The following is a 15,852-nucleotide window of genomic DNA, read 5'->3' on the forward strand; positions in this document are numbered from 1 at the left end:
AATTCCAGAACATTTTGTCTCTCCCCGAAAAAACCACCCATTGCTAGTTCTTTCTTACTCCTCCCATGACCTGGCTCCTGGCAATCACTAATCTGCTTTCTGTCCCAGATCAACTATTTGAGGATGTGCCTATTCTGGACATCTTGCACAAAGAGAACCATACAATGCTTTCTGTGACTGGCTGTTTTCACTTAGCATAATGTTTTCAAGGTTCATCTGTGTTATAGAATCCATATAAAAGCACTCCATTCCTTTTCATGGCTGACAAATATTCCATTGTTTGAAAATACCACATTTCATTTATTAATTCATCAAGTAATGGCCATTGGGGTTATTTACACTTTAGGGCTATTATGACTAAAGCAACTTCGCCTGTTTTAATTTATCTTACCTTTTTTTTTTTTTCTAGCAATCTCCACACCTAACATGTTTTTTTTTTTTTTAAGATTTTATTTATTTATGCATGAGAGACACAGAGAGGCAGAGACATAGGCAGAGGGAGAAGCTGGCTCCCTGAGGGGAGCCCGATGCAGGACTCGATCCCAGGACCCTGGGATCATGACCTGAGCCAAAGGCAGACACACTCAACCACTGAGTGAGCCACCTGGGCATCCCAACCAACGTGGGGTTCTAACATCAAGAGTCACATGTCCCACCAATTAAACCAGCCAGGTGCCCCTCTTTTCCCATTTTAATTTCTTTTTAAGTTTAAAAATATTTAATATTTTATTTTTATTAATTTTATTTATTTTCCAATCTGGATGCCTTTTTTATCCTTGCCTAGTTTCCCTGACTAGAACTTCTATTACAACTTTGAACAGGAATAGCAAAGGTGGACATCCTTGTTTTATTCCTGATTTAAGGGGGAAAACATCAAGTATTTCACCATTAAATATGTTAGTTGTGAGTTTCTTATAGATGCTCTTTTGTCAGGTTCCCTTCTTGTTGAAGTTTGTTGAGTGTTTATGTTTTTTTTTTAATGACAAGGTGTTGAATTTTATTTTATTTTTAAAGAAGATTTTATTTATTTATTCATGAGGGACACAGAGACAGAGAGAGAGGCAGAGACATGGGCAGAGGGAGAAGCAGGCTCCATGCAGGGAGCCTGATGTGGGACTCGATCCTGGGACTCCAGGATCATGCCCTGGGCTGAAGGCGGCACTAAACCGCTGAGCCACCAGGGCTGCCAAAGGTGTTGAATTTTATCAAATGCTTTTTTGTGTCTATTGAGATGATCATGGGATTCTTTTTTTGGGGGGGGAGGGGATTCTTTTTTCACTTTAGTGATATGATGCATTAAAATAATTATTTTTCAGATGTTAAGCCAAACTTGCATTCCTAGGATAAATCTTTCTTGATCATGGTGCATCATTTTTGGGTTGCTGCATTTAGTTTGCTGGTATTTGAGTGGCCATGTTTTTCTCTTCACACACTTTAGTTTCTACTTTTATGTTTTAAATTCACCAATAAAGAGTGAACCTGGAAAACCTTAGGCAACCCTCCCCTGACCCCAATAAAGGCAAAACCCCAGGCCTATGCTCTCTCTGTCTGTACCCGATCTCACTGTATGGCCCTGGGTGTGCCACGTATCCTCTAGGACTTGTGAGTAATAAACCTTGGGTTTTTTTCAAAGCTTCCTTTTTTTTTTTTTAAACATTTTTTTATTATTTATTTATGATAGTCACACAGAGAGAGAGAGGCAGAGACACAGGCAGAGGGAGAAGCAGGCTCCATGCACCGGAGCCCGACGTGGAATTTGATCCCAGGTCTCCAGGATCGCCCCTGGGCCAAAGGCAGGTGCCAAACCACTGCACCACCCAGGGATCCCCAAGATTTTATTTATTTACTCATAGAGACACACATACACAGAGAGAGGCAGAGACACAGGCAGAGGGAGGAGCAGGCTCCATGCACCGGAGCCCGACGTGGGATTTGATCCCAGGTCTCCAGGATCGCGCCCTGGGCCAAAGGCAGGTGCCAAACCACTGTGCCACCCAGGGTTCCCCAAAACAGATTTTTTAAAAAAGATTTTATTGGGCAGCCTGGGTGGCTCAGTGGTTTAGTGCCACCTTCAGCCCAGGGCCTGATCCTGGAGTCCCGGGATCGAGTCCCACGTCAGGCTCCCTGCATGGAGCCTGCTTCTCCCTCTGCCTGTGACTCTCCCCAACCTCCCCCCCTCCCCGCCCGTGTCTCTCATGAATAAATAAATAAATAATCTTAAAACAAAATATTTTATTTAATTAATTTGGGAGGGAGAGAGAGAATGAGCTAGGGAAAGAGAGTTTCAAGCTCGACGCAGGGCTTGATCTCAAGATCCTGAGATCATGACCTGAGCGGGAACCAAGAGCCAGGCACTCAACTTACTGAGCCACCCAGGTGCTCCAATGGAATAATTCTTTGAGAGCGGTATTTGAGTTGGTTCTGATCCCAGGCAGGCTCCTCCTCTCTCTCTTTCCCAGGTTCTCTAGCTGGCCTATACTTTGCCTGTACCTATATTATTCTCCTCCCACTTGTGTTTCACCGCAATCTCTTCTATTTCTGAGAGAACCTCAGGCTTGAACGTCTCCACATTGATAGCAAATGAAGTCAGTTCCTTTGGGAAGAGAGTAAGAGCTGTATTTTTATTTTTTAAAAGATTTTATTTATTTATTCATAGAGACACACAGAGAGAGAGGCAGAGACACAGGCAGAGGGAGAAGCAGGCTCCATGCAGGGAGCCCAATGGGGGACTCGATCCCAAGTCTCCATGATCATGCCCTGGGCCAAAGGCAGCGCTAAACCGCTGAGCCATCCGGACTGCCCCTAAGGGCTGTATTCTTCATCCCTCTTCCCTTAGGCAAAATCTCTGAGCTGTTGCTCTGAAGAGTGGTGTAGCGTTGGCACGCTTCTCTCTGAGTGACATTCTTGCCCTAGGAATTGAGCACTCCGTAGAGAGGGCAGTAACATCACATCTGGGCTTGCCTCTTCCGTGGAACTACTGCTTGGGGAGCTGAGGCAAGGACAATCAGAGCCCAGTGGATTCTCAGTGGCGCCACCGCAGGGTAGAGCCTCAGTGCCTAGGTGGGATCTGGGCAGAAGAAAGAGCCCTCATTTCTCAGCCACATTCATAGGAAGTGAGCCTCAGCCACAGATTGATGGGGACAAGATGAGAAATGCTAATGTCCTGCCCCTCATAGGAAATACCCCATGTAGGAAATAGCTAGGGGAGGAGAGGGAGCCATCTGTTCTTTCTTGGCTGTACTGGTTTTGAGTGTCCATCTTGCTGAGTTTGAGTGGGGGAGGGAGGGAATGGGTCTCAGCTTAAATACCATAGACACTTAGTGTTTGCACTGAATTTTTGTTCGTTTGTTTTGTTTTGTTTTGTTTAACTAAATGTTTCTTGGTAGGCTTTATGTCCTCAGGACCATTTCTAGAGATTTTATTTTAAACATTTTATTTATTTATTCATGAGAGACACACAAAGAGGCAGAGACAGAGGCAAGAGGGAGAAGCAGGCTCCATGAAGGGATCCTGATGTAGGACTCGATCCTGGGACTGTGGAAGCCAAAGGCAGATGCTCAACCGCTGGGCCACCCAGGTGTCCCCATTTCTAGAGATTTTAAATGATTTTGTTGTTTTTTTTTTCTTTTTCAACAAGAATCAGCTTTTTTATTTGTTTATTTCTTGCATGTGAAGTATCCCTCGATGACATCCTTGGCCTGCTTTGCCTTAAATACCATGCAACTGCAACCAACCATTTTATGGAGTTTTCTCTCTGTTGATTTTACAGAGGCCTACCCATCCTCCTAGTTTCTTGTTGTCATCAGCTTTAATTTGGTGTTCAGCACAAAGGGCATCCATCCACCTGACATACATAGGCTCATCACTGTTGGATGCAAGCACACAGAGATGGGCTTGGAGCTTGTCTAAGACTTTGGCCACTTAGCAAATTCCATGAGCTAGGCCGCTGTGGATGAGGGAGGTATTCAGCATGTCTTGCAAAGCAGTGTGAACACCCATTACAGCTCCAGCAGCCATGCCTTCCTCAGCCATGGCAGTAGGTTCCTGGGGGAGCTGAATCTTGAGCACACCTGAGCCTCTGCCTCAATGAGACTCACTGTCAGTGTCAGGGAAAAACAAAGACTGATTTTGTTTGTTTTAAAGAAAAATGTTCAACAGTTACACTGAAGAGGTCCACAGTATATATATATATATTTTTTAAGATTTTATTTATTTATTCATGAGAGACATAGAGAGAGAGAGAGAGAGGCAGAGACAGAGGCAGAGGGAGAAGCAGGCTCCACGCAGGGAGCCCGACATGGGACTCCATCCAGGTCTCTGGGATCACAGCCTGGGCCGAAGATGGGGCTACACCACTGAGCCAGGGGAGCTGCCCCACAATGTCTTTATGGTACTCGTGGGAGTCTTCCCCTCCACCCTGGTTTCTTGCATCACACCTTTGCTTTCTTAGTTTCTTTTCCTAATCTAGAAGTCCAAGATATATTTTGTTAGAACTTTGTTAAATTAACATTTGTTGAAGAAATACAAGATGTGGATGTTGCTGTGGTTCAACTAAAGATTATGAGAGAAATAAAAATAGACAAGGATTTTTACTCACAAGACCTGGAGGAAGTACACAGTATGTGTCAAGGTGCCACTTGGGAAGGTCAAGGCAAGTGCAGGCAGAGAGTGACAGGACCTGGGACACACGACTTTATCACTCTCCTTGGGTGGGGTGGGCTTTGGGGTTCCTGAGTGAAGGCCAAATTGGTCAATTCAGACCCAAACAGGTGGTTGGGTTTTATTTATTTATTTTATTTATTTATTTTTATTAATGAGAGACACACAGAGAGAGGCAGAGACATAGGCAGAGGAAGAAGCAGGCTCCCTGCAAGGAGCCTGATGCAGGACTCTATCCCAGACCCCAGGATCACTCCCTGAGCCAAAGGCAGATGCTCAAATGCTGAGCCACCCAGGCATCCCACCATACCTTTTTTTTAAAAAAAGACTTTACTTTTAATCAATTTTAGAATTTTAGAAAAGTTGCAAAAGTATTTCAGAAAATTCCCACATATTTGCACTTTGCTTCACCTAATTCTAGCATCTTACATGACCAAAGTACAGCGATTAAAACCAAGAAATTAACCTACTATTATCTAACATACTGAACTTATTAGAATGTCAGCAGTGTTTCACTGATGTCCTTTTCCTGTCTTGGGATTTTACAGAGCTTTGAGCTGTTATTTCTCTTTAGTGTCTTCTAATCTGACAATTTTGTAGTCTTTCCTTATCTTCCAAGACCTTGACATTTTAAAGAGTATTGGTCAGGAATTTTGTAAGCTATCCATCAATTTGGGCTTGTTTGATGTTTTCTCATGATTGGAATGAGGCTATGCATTTTGGGAAAATGATTTTTTGTCTTTCTCAGTGCACCGTATTACGGAGTTTATGACATTGTTATGCTATTACACCTTGGGGTACCTGGATGGCTCAGTGGGTTAAGCATCTGCCTTCAGCTCCAGGGGGAAGCTGTTTTTCCCTCTCCCTGCTCTTGTGCTTTTGCTCACTCTCTGTCTCTCCTCAAATAAATAAAATCTTTTAAAAAAATTGTCACAGGTTAACCTTGATGATTTGGTTAAGCTACAGCCTGTACAGTTTCTCCACTGTAATGTTACTATGTTCCCCTTTTGTTCATAAATATCTTGGATAATATCTAAGATTATCTGAATATCCTGTTTCTTTTTATTTTTAAGATTTTATTTATTTATTCATGAGAATACACAGAGAGGAGAGAGAAGCAGAGACACAGGCAGAGGGAGAAGCAGGTTCCATGCAGGGAGTCTGATGTGGGACTCCATCCTGGGTCTCCAGGATCACACCCTGGGCTGTGGGCAGCGCTAAACCACTGAGCCACCGGGGCTGCCCAATATCCTGTTTCTCCTCAAATTTTGCCTGCTGATTTTAGTATCCACGTTGTCTGCAAGGAATTAATACAGTGGTACTTATCTAATGTTGATTTTTCTCTTTCCCTCCTTCTATCTACTTGTATTAGTTGGAATTCTGTAAGAATTCTTTCCCATTTATTTATTTATGTCAGTATAAGTTTATCATTTTTATCTTATTCTATGGGTTATAATCCAACACCATAAATTTATTTTAATACTCAAATTGTTCTAACTCTGGCCATTCAGAACTTCTTCAGGTTTGGTTCCTCTTCCTTTTTTTCGGCATTTCCTTGCTTTCTGGCACCACAAAATATTCTGTATTCATCTTATATTTTCCCTGCCACAGCCCTTGAATCAACCATTCTCCAAGGCATTCTGGTTCTTTTACTGAAGAATGGTATAGAGAAACCAATATCTGGGTGCTAAGTGTGCTCACTACTACTGAGATCTCATTGCTTCTAGGCTCCTTCTGTGGAAAATGCTGGAAATACATGTATCTCTACTAATCCACACACATATGCATCTGTGTTTATTTTTTTTAAGATTTTATTTATTTATTCATGAGACACACACACACACACACACAGAGAGAGAGAGAGAGAGAGAGAGAGAGAGAGGCAGAGACACAGGAGGAAGGAGAAGTAGGCTCCATGCAGAGAGCCCGAGTGGTACTCGATCCCAGGAGTCCGGGATCATGCCCTGGGCGGAAGGCAGACACTCAACTGCTGATCCACCCAGGCGTCCCTGCATCTGTATTTCTATATAACTCCATCTGTATACATATTTTATAACCATGATTTTATGCAATATCTCTGATTCCAATCCAATACTATGGGGTTTCTTATTTGTAACTTTTTTTCAGTGGTGAGAAACCAGCCTCTCCATTGTACACAATATTCTTACTTATTTATTCATAAAGTATACATAAAGTACCCATACTCCTTTGAAAAATACATTTCTATCTTAGATTACAGTGTTTATATAGCATTTATTTTCATCTTTAATTTTTTTCTATTTTTTAAAAAATATTTTACTTATTTATTTGAGAGAGAGAGAAATAGAGAGAGAGATAGAGAGAGAGAAAGCATGAGCTGGGGGAGGAGCAGCGGGAGGGGGAGAAGCAGACTCCTTGCTGAGCAGGGAGCCCAATGTGAGGCTCGATCCTAGGACCCTGAGATCATGACCTGGGCTGAAGGTAAATGCTTAACTGACTGAGTCACCCAGGAGCCCCCGTCTTTAACCTTGTATTATGCAGTAAGATCCTGTTTTCTTTTCTTTTCTTTTCTTTTTTTTAAGATCCTGTTTTCTAAGATTACTTAGAGTAGCTCTATGGACTGAGTCAGCCAGGTACTCCACAAGAATACCTTTTTAAATTTTTTATTTATTTATTTTATTTATTTATTTTTATTAATGAGAGACACACAGAGAGAGGCAGAGACATAGGCAGAGGAAGAAGCAGGCTCCCTGCAAGGAGCCTGATGCAGGACTCTATCCCAGACCCCAGGATCACTCCCTGAGCCAAAGGCAGATGCTCAAATGCTGAGCCACCCAGGCATCCCACCATACCTTTTTTTTAAAAAAAGACTTTACTTTTAATCAATTTTAGAATTTTAGAAAAGTTGCAAAAGTATTTCAGAAAATTCCCACATATTTGCACTTTGCTTCACCTAATTCTAGCATCTTACATGACCAAAGTACAGCGATTAAAACCAAGAAATTAACCTACTATTATCTAACATACTGAACTTATTAGAATGTCAGCAGTGTTTCACTGATGTCCTTTTCCTGTCTTGGGATTTTACAGAGCTTTGAGCTGTTATTTCTCTTTAGTGTCTTCTAATCTGACAATTTTGTAGTCTTTCCTTATCTTCCAAGACCTTGACATTTTAAAGAGTATTGGTCAGGAATTTTGTAAGCTATCCATCAATTTGGGCTTGTTTGATGTTTTCTCATGATTGGAATGAGGCTATGCATTTTGGGAAAATGATTTTTTGTCTTTCTCAGTGCACCGTATTACGGAGTTTATGACATTGTTATGCTATTACACCTTGGGGTACCTGGATGGCTCAGTGGGTTAAGCATCTGCCTTCAGCTCCAGGGGGAAGCTGTTTTTCCCTCTCCCTGCTCTTGTGCTTTTGCTCACTCTCTGTCTCTCCTCAAATAAATAAAATCTTTTAAAAAAATTGTCACAGGTTAACCTTGATGATTTGGTTAAGCTACAGCCTGTACAGTTTCTCCACTGTAATGTTACTATGTTCCCCTTTTGTTCATAAATATCTTGGATAATATCTAAGATTATCTGAATATCCTGTTTCTTTTTATTTTTAAGATTTTATTTATTTATTCATGAGAATACACAGAGAGGAGAGAGAAGCAGAGACACAGGCAGAGGGAGAAGCAGGTTCCATGCAGGGAGTCTGATGTGGGACTCCATCCTGGGTCTCCAGGATCACACCCTGGGCTGTGGGCAGCGCTAAACCACTGAGCCACCGGGGCTGCCCAATATCCTGTTTCTCCTCAAATTTTGCCTGCTGATTTTAGTATCCACGTTGTCTGCAAGGAATTAATACAGTGGTACTTATCTAATGTTGATTTTTCTCTTTCCCTCCTTCTATCTACTTGTATTAGTTGGAATTCTGTAAGAATTCTTTCCCATTTATTTATTTATGTCAGTATAAGTTTATCATTTTTATCTTATTCTATGGGTTATAATCCAACACCATAAATTTATTTTAATACTCAAATTGTTCTAACTCTGGCCATTCAGAACTTCTTCAGGTTTGGTTCCTCTTCCTTTTTTTCGGCATTTCCTTGCTTTCTGGCACCACAAAATATTCTGTATTCATCTTATATTTTCCCTGCCACAGCCCTTGAATCAACCATTCTCCAAGGCATTCTGGTTCTTTTACTGAAGAATGGTATAGAGAAACCAATATCTGGGTGCTAAGTGTGCTCACTACTACTGAGATCTCATTGCTTCTAGGCTCCTTCTGTGGAAAATGCTGGAAATACATGTATCTCTACTAATCCACACACATATGCATCTGTGTTTATTTTTTTTAAGATTTTATTTATTTATTCATGAGACACACACACACACACACACAGAGAGAGAGAGAGAGAGAGAGAGAGAGAGAGGCAGAGACACAGGAGGAAGGAGAAGTAGGCTCCATGCAGAGAGCCCGAGTGGTACTCGATCCCAGGAGTCCGGGATCATGCCCTGGGCGGAAGGCAGACACTCAACTGCTGATCCACCCAGGCGTCCCTGCATCTGTATTTCTATATAACTCCATCTGTATACATATTTTATAACCATGATTTTATGCAATATCTCTGATTCCAATCCAATACTATGGGGTTTCTTATTTGTAACTTTTTTTCAGTGGTGAGAAACCAGCCTCTCCATTGTACACAATATTCTTACTTATTTATTCATAAAGTATACATAAAGTACCCATACTCCTTTGAAAAATACATTTCTATCTTAGATTACAGTGTTTATATAGCATTTATTTTCATCTTTAATTTTTTTCTATTTTTTAAAAAATATTTTACTTATTTATTTGAGAGAGAGAGAAATAGAGAGAGAGATAGAGAGAGAGAAAGCATGAGCTGGGGGAGGAGCAGCGGGAGGGGGAGAAGCAGACTCCTTGCTGAGCAGGGAGCCCAATGTGAGGCTCGATCCTAGGACCCTGAGATCATGACCTGGGCTGAAGGTAAATGCTTAACTGACTGAGTCACCCAGGAGCCCCCGTCTTTAACCTTGTATTATGCAGTAAGATCCTGTTTTCTTTTCTTTTCTTTTCTTTTTTTTAAGATCCTGTTTTCTAAGATTACTTAGAGTAGTTCTTTTCTTCCTCACCTTTAGTGAAATTTTGTTATTTATTTATTAAAGATTTTATTTATTTATTCATGAGAGACACAGACAGAGGGAGCAGCAGGCATTCCGTGCAGGAGCCCAGTGTGGGACTCGATCCCAGAAATCTGGGACCACGCCCTGAGCCAAAGGCAGATGCTCAACCACTGAGCCACCCAGGCGTCCCTGTTTTTTATTATAGTCCAGGTTCATGTGTTAACTATTTGTATTATATCTTGGATTCCCAACACATCTGGATAGGTCTTAATTACTTGTTTATTTTTGGGGGGAATGTGAAGGGCATGTAAACATTATTATGGCTCTATAACAGAAAGGTATTCCCAAAGAGGTATAACTCTGTCCTCATCTGTATTACTCCATTCCCATTCTCCTCTTCTTTTTACCCTTTTCCAACCACTCCTTATAACCAATTTCTTAAATTTCTACGCATTCCCTCCCATTAAAAAAATAGTAATATGTGAGTCTGTCTGAAATAGACACCATTAGTCACCTATTTCAACTTGTCTTCATCTTCCAAAGTCATACAATCTCTGATTTTAGCTGGTCACATAATGACCTGGATCATATGGTTCCATTTTCCCAGTCTCCCATGAAGCTAGGTGTAACCACATGGTTAAATTCTTGCCAGTGAGATGCAAGGAGTTAAAATTCATTTGGCAGCTTTGGGAAAACTGCTTTAAAAGATTGATACATATCTTTTCTCTCTCTCTCTCTTTTCACCTAGTATTCTATCCTGCTGCTTAGAATGTAAATGTGATGGCCAGAACTCCAACAGCCATCTTAGACCATAAAGACAAGAGTTCTGGGAATGGAGAAGTGGAAAGCTTAAAGAGCTTATGTTCCTGATGATATTTTAGAGTCTCCATACCAAACTGGATTTGTGTATCTATGTATATGTGTGATGATGAAACCTTATTATATGTAAGACATTCATTTTTTAAAGTTTATTTATCTTTTTTTAGTAATTTGTATATAAAGTGTGGGACTCAAACTCATGACACTGAGATCCAGAGTTATGTGCTCTTCTGACTCAGCCAGCCAGGAACCCCAAGACTTATTCATTTTTAATTTGTATTTTCTATTATATGCAGCTGATATTAATCCTAACTGTTCAATGTCTAAATCAAACTAAGCAAATAGATCTAGATCTGATTTGATTTTTTGTGTTATTTTAAATTTATTATTTAATTATTTACAGTCCCATGTAAATCCTGTACCAGGTCAGAATGAAAGCAGTACGTTTATGTTAGAGCCTATAGTATTGTGGGGGCGCGTGGCTGGCTCAGTCAGAAGAGCATGCAACTCTTGATCTTGGTGTTGTGAGTTCAAGCCCCACATTGGGTGTAGAGATTACTTAAAAAAAAAATCCTTGGTATCATAATACAGTCAGGATTAATATATAGTTGGTGTTGACATGTACACTTATGCTGGTAATATATGGCTATCTCAAGTACTGAATGAGAAGCATCTGTATCATATTAGTTGGTAAGCATTTTGAAAATCACAAGTAAGAATTGCATTCGCTGATACACACATTTAACAAACAGTTATGGAATGTTTTGTGCTAGGTGTTGATGCAATAGAATGAAAATGAACACAGGCCCTGTCTACTTACACACCAATGAGGCTAAAGACATTAATCAAAACAGTTGTACGTGTCTATACACATGAATATATATTATGACAAATGAGAGTTCGAAGGATGAGAAAAATGCTGTTCTGAGAGTACATATTTGTAGGAGTGGAAAGCTTAAAGTTTAGGGGTTCCAAGTCAGAAGAACAGGGAGAGCCTGAGGAGGCTGAGATCTGAAAGCTGGGTGGTAGTTAAAAACGTAAAGGGAAAGGATGCCTGGGTGACTCAGTGGTTGAGCGTCTGCCTCCAGCTCAGGGTGTGATCTCAGGAGTCCTGGGATCGAGTCCCGCATCGGGCTCCCTGCATGGAGCCCTCTTCTCCCTCTGCCTGTGTCTCTGCCTCTCTCTGTGCCTCTCATGAACAAATAAATAAATCTTAAAAAAAAAAAAAGATAAAGGGAAGAGCATGTGCAAAGGCCCTGTTGTGAGAGGGATCCTGGTGTGAGGGATGAACACATGCTCAGTGTGGCTCGAGCAGAGAGAACAAAGCATAGGATGAGGTCCATGAGGCAGGGAGGAGTTAGACTGTGCCTGGCTATACAAGCCATATTATAGAGTCCCATAAGGATTACTGTCCTTTATTACCTGATGCCCAATATTTTGAAAACCATTTTTTTTAATAATTTTTATTTATTTATGATAGTCACACACAGAGAGAGAGAGGCGCAGAGACATAGGCAGAGGGAGAAGCAGGCTCCATGCACCGGGAGCCTGATGTGGGATTCGATCCCGGGTCTCCGGGATCGCGCCCTGGGCCAAAGGCAAGCGCCAAACCACTGCGCCACCCAGGGATCCCTGAAAACCATTTTTTAATGCATTTTTGTTCTTTTGTTGTTCTATTTAACTTTTCCTTAAGGTTACCTAGGATTCCATGGTTTGGATGTGTCTTGATTTACATAGCCAATACTCCACAATAATCACTGAGGTATCCTCATATTTTTTTTTACCATTTCAGTGTTACCATCAACATCCTGATATATATATATATATATCACTTTTTAAAAATGTTTATTTATTTGAGAGAGAGTGAGTGCACGAGCAGGATGCATAGAAGAAGAGGGAGAGAGAGAAACAGACTCTCCACTGAGCAGGGAGCCTTTGGGGGGCTCGATCCCAGGACCCTGGGATCACGCCTTGAGCCAAAGGCAGACAGACACTCAACCACTGAGCCGCCTAGGTGCCCCTAATCATCTCTATTCTCAAGAAATGCCTCCCACAGTCTTTGCCCATTTCTACAGAAATTGCTAACACCTGCTAGCACTCACATGGTCTCCATTTCTCTATGTATTTGCCACGTATGTGGCTTGAGTAACAGATAAATTGGACAGTACCTGTCTGGACTTTTGACTTTGCTTATCTACCCTGAACTTAAAAACAAATTTACCATTGACCAACAGGTGGCACCATATCCCAAATTACAATACTACATTGAGGATAGGCATTCTTTTTTTTTTTTTTTTTTTTTAAAGATTTTATTTATTCATTCATGAGAGACAGAGAGAGGCAGAGACACAGGCAGAGGGAGAAGCAGGCTCCATGCAGGGAGCCGATGTGGGACTCGATCCTGGGACTCCAGGATCACGCCCTGGGGCCAAAGGCAGGCACTTAACTGCTGAGCCACCGGGGCTGCCCAGGGTAGGCATTTTAAGACAGCTTTCTTTGGGAAGCCTGGGTGGCTCAGTGGTTGAGAGCCTGCCTTTGCCCCAGGGCATGATCCTGGAGTATCAGAATCAAGTCCCATGTTGAGCTCCCTGCATGGAGCCTCCTTCTCCTTCTGCCTGTGTCTCTGCTGTGCTCTCTCTTCTCTGTGTTTCTCATGAATAAATAAATAAAAATCTTTAAAATAAAAAAAAAAATAAAACAGCTTTCTTTGAGAATGTCTCGTCTGACCTCCCTCTGGAGTGTCAAGTTTAAATATTGTGGATCCGGGATCCCTGGGTGGCGCAGCGGTTTGGCGCCTGCCTTTGGCCCAGGGCGCGATCCTGGAGACCCGGAATCGAATCCCACGTCGGGCTCCCGGTGCATGGAGCCTGCTTCTCCCTCTGCCTGTGTCTCTGCCTCTCTCTCTCTCTCTCTCTGTGTGACTATCATAAATAAATAAAATTAAAAAAAAAAATAAATATTGTGGAGCCAGTCCCAATATGAATTTAAAGAACCTTATAACAAGTAACCAGATAGTGAAATTGGCTGTGGTTCCTCCCCTGTTCATTCTGTATTTATTGAGTGTCTACTATGGATTAGCCACTGCCTCTCTGTAGAAATAAGTCTTATGACTTGCTTCCTTTTTTTTCCTTTTCTTTTGATTTACTTCTAACTGGACTGCCAGATATTTCTGTCCATGACAATCTCATGTGTCTCCTCCTTAGTTCAACTGGTTTAGTGTCAGAACTTACCAACTGGGCATAACCTCCCACCTTTGCCCTTTCACTTATCAGTAATACAGAAGGAAGAACAATAGGACCACAAATCCTTTCTCTACGCAAGTACAAGGAAGCCAATGCCATATAATAGTATAGCAAGCAAGGCAAGAGGAAATAAATCAAGATAACTTCTCTTGTAGGTAACTTTGATTGTTCTGGTTCCTTGTTACTTTTTAACTTCCTTGGATGATTGTAGTCATATGTCATAAGCCCTTCAAGGAGCTGAACCTTGCTTAGTGCCACCAGATGCTGGGAAATCTGACCCAATTGTCCTTCCATCTTATCCCATTGTACTTGCAAACTGACAAAACTATCTGATTCCCTGTGATGGCATTTTGCTTTATTTCATGTCTCTACCATTGTTGATTCAAAGCATTTTCAGCCCATAGTCTATATATCAAGATCCCTTTTTGAACTATATGGTGACCACTCTGTGAAGAACTTTGTCCCTGGCAAAGTATTAGAGGATGCAGAAAATTTTAAAGTAGGGAAAGTGGAGAAAGAGTTTGACAGTTTAGTTTCAGTGAAAGATCACAGCCCTGTTTACCGAGGTGGGAATCCCCTGCTGGTTTGTATTTTCCTTTAACTCTTTCGAGAGAAAACGGAAACTGAGAAACCAGCAATGTAGGGTTAACCTATTTTTGGTTTGTGAAATTCAAAGCAATTCTTGTTTTCTTTTTTTTAAGTTTTTTTTTTTCAATTTTTATTTATTTATGATAGTCACACACACACACACACACACACACACACAGAGACAGAGAGACAGAGAGGCAGAGACACAGGCAGAGGGAGAAACAGGCTCCATGGACCGGGAGCCCGACGTGGGATTTGATCCAGGGTCTCCAGGATCGCGCCCTGGGCCAAAGGCAGGCGCTAAACCGCTGCGCCACCCAGGGATCCCCAATTCTTGTTTTCTGATCACAAACTTCACGTTTATCTGTGGATAGTAATTTGTGTACACAGTGCAGAAACAACATAAAGCTCTGACTTTATTCAAAGTTTGGCAAATATGGGAACTTGGGTGGCCCAGTTGGTTAAGCATCTGCTTTTGGCTCAGGTCATTAGGCTCAGGTAATGATCTTGGGGTCCTGGGATTGAGCCTTGTGTCAGGGTTCCTGCTCAGCAAGGACTCTGCTTCTCCCTATCCCTCTGCTTCTCCCCCTGCTCATGCTTGCTCTCTCTCTCAAATAAATAAAGAAAATCTTAAAAGAAAAAAAAAAAAGTACAGGTCCAGCACTGTCCTGGAAAAGCAAGTGGCCTGAACTTCAAATTTGAATTGCCCTTCTTTGTCACAAATATAAGACAATGGCTGCTATTTTCATTTAGGCCTCCTTTTCTTTATCTATGAAATGAGAGGATTAAATAAAACAATGTAGGGAGAGATGTGAAAGATGCTGAAACAGAGCCATCAGAGCCATCTAATGACTGAGTGTGTGCAATGGAAAAACAAGTGGATCTATTTAACCAAACTCACTGGGTAATCCTTGTCCTTGAGCACTTTTGTAAGTCTATGAATTGTAGAGAGCAAAGCAAATGGCTCTTGCCCACAGACATGCAGATAAATTTCTATATGTGCAAATGCAATCAAATTCCCTATCTCCTCAAGTTCTTCTAGTTTTGCCCCAATTTGTAAATACATTTCAGCATTATTGACTGCTTATATATATGCGGATCTTTGAATAATTCTTTGAACCAGTTGTAATATCTTAGTTCTCTAACTTGTCAGTGAGTTAAGTAACATCTTTGACCTATACTTTATTTTATATTTGCATGAGAGTCAGGAATTTATTCTGTAAAACACTAGCTGTTAGCAACAATTGCTCAAAAGTCCAATGTGGGGGTGCCTTGGTGGCTCAGTTGTTAAGCTTCTGCCTTTGGCTCAGGTCATGATCCTAGGGTGCTGGGATTGAGCCCTGAGTTGGGCTCCCTGCTCAGTGGAGAGTCTGCTTCTCCATCTCCCTCTGCCCCCTCCCTGCTGCTTATGCTTGCTTCTGCTCTA

General features: G+C 41.5%; 1 pseudogene; it reads right to left on the reverse strand.

The window, feature by feature from the left end:
* Nucleotides 1–3,656: 3,656 nt before the first annotated feature.
* On the reverse strand, nt 3,657–4,032 carry LOC121479126 (annotated as a pseudogene).
* Between the last annotated feature and the right edge of the window lie 11,820 nt (nt 4,033–15,852).

Source organism: Vulpes lagopus, chromosome 19, assembly GCF_018345385.1.
Source record: "Vulpes lagopus strain Blue_001 chromosome 19, ASM1834538v1, whole genome shotgun sequence".
In the NCBI taxonomy this organism is placed as follows: domain Eukaryota; kingdom Metazoa; phylum Chordata; class Mammalia; order Carnivora; family Canidae; genus Vulpes; species Vulpes lagopus.